The sequence below is a fragment of the Mus pahari genome, chromosome 17 (assembly GCF_900095145.1).
Source record: "Mus pahari chromosome 17, PAHARI_EIJ_v1.1, whole genome shotgun sequence".
Taxonomy (NCBI): domain Eukaryota; kingdom Metazoa; phylum Chordata; class Mammalia; order Rodentia; family Muridae; genus Mus; species Mus pahari.
Genome location: NC_034606.1, coordinates 47,736,206 through 47,737,586, shown reverse-complemented (window position 1 = coordinate 47,737,586; position 1,381 = coordinate 47,736,206). Strand labels below are relative to the sequence as shown.

At 48.9% G+C, this 1,381-nt stretch overlaps 1 pseudogene; it reads left to right on the top strand.

Moving 5' to 3' along the window:
• Nucleotides 1-591, top strand: part of LOC110334532 — a 9,504-nt pseudogene extending 8,913 nt beyond the window's left edge.
• The last annotated feature ends 790 nt before the right edge of the window (nucleotides 592-1,381 follow it).

Below are 1,381 nucleotides of genomic sequence, written 5' to 3'. Positions count from 1 at the left end.
GGGGGTGGGGGACAGAACAGGAACAAGAAGGCAAGATGGCAAGAGAGGGCAAGGCAAGAAGACAGGGAAGAGGAGGCAAGCAGGCCCTTTTATAGTGGGTCAGTCTTACATGGCTGTTGCCAGGTAACTGTTTGGTGGGACATACCTGGCTATTGCCAGTTAACTCTGGGGTAGAGTTTACACAGAATGCTAACACCCTGTGCTGAAGGATGAGACTCTCTGGGAGAAGACCCTCCACTTCCGTTCTGAACACTTCCTGGATGCCCAGGGCCACTTTGTGAAGCCTGAGGCCTTCATATCATTCTCAGTAGGTGACTCTGGGGTGCCTGGCTGCCTGACTCTCACCAGGGTACCTTGGAGGGTGGAGCACCAATCAGGTCCCAGACTAACTGAACCCTCTTCCACACACAGGCTGCAGAGCATGCTTGGGGGAGCCCCTGGCCCGTATGGAGCTCTTCCTCTTTTTCACCTTCCCCCCTGCAGTGTGTTAGCTTCTTGGTGCCCACTGGAGAGCCCCAGCCAAGTGATTATGGTATCTATGAAATGCCAGTTACTCCAGAGTGTAACCAGCTCTGTGCAGTTTTTCACTAGCCATTGGTTCTCCTGAGTTTGGACTGATTGATATCCAATCAACAAGATCTGTGTCTGTAACTCAGATTCTTGGTCCAGCTCCAACTCTTGTCTCAATTGTACCTCAAGACAACAGTCTACAAACCTTCTGAACACTCTGTCTCAACCCTACCTATGAACAACTTTAATGCTGTGAGAATAGATTTTATTACTCCAGGAGCAGTGGCCTTCCAGCAAAGCACGTGGAAGAATGACGCAAGAAGATGGTAAATTCAGGGCCATCTTAGGCTATATACCCTGGACTACTTAAGGAGACCCTTCCTCAGAAAGGGGAGGGGTAGGTAGACATCAGGGAGTGCTGAAGGGAGGAAGTAGAAGGGAATTAAAGAGAGGAGAGAGGGACACATCCAGATAAAGTAGAAGGAAAGGCTGTTGTGCTGATGGTCACTGCTTGACCCTATATCACACAAAAGACCTACCAATAGCTATTAGTTTGGTCACACACTGCACACAGAAGTCATTCTCAAAGGTTACTGTGGGGAAAGTGTGAGTGGCTTGTGCTGGAAACCAACACAATTCTTGTTCTGGTGACATTGTTGATGTAGGTCTCCAAGATATTGGCGAGCCACAAATGGTGGTTAAGACTGCTCTCACAACTAGAAAAGCTGCCATCTTCACACTTAGGCTTGCTGGAGTCAAAAGATGTGGAGGAAATCTGCTGTAGAAACAGGGGACAGGTCAGACAGGAAGATGGGTTAGGACCCCACTTTTTTGTCTTCGAACACCTGTTCAGACTGAGAAGAGTCCTCTC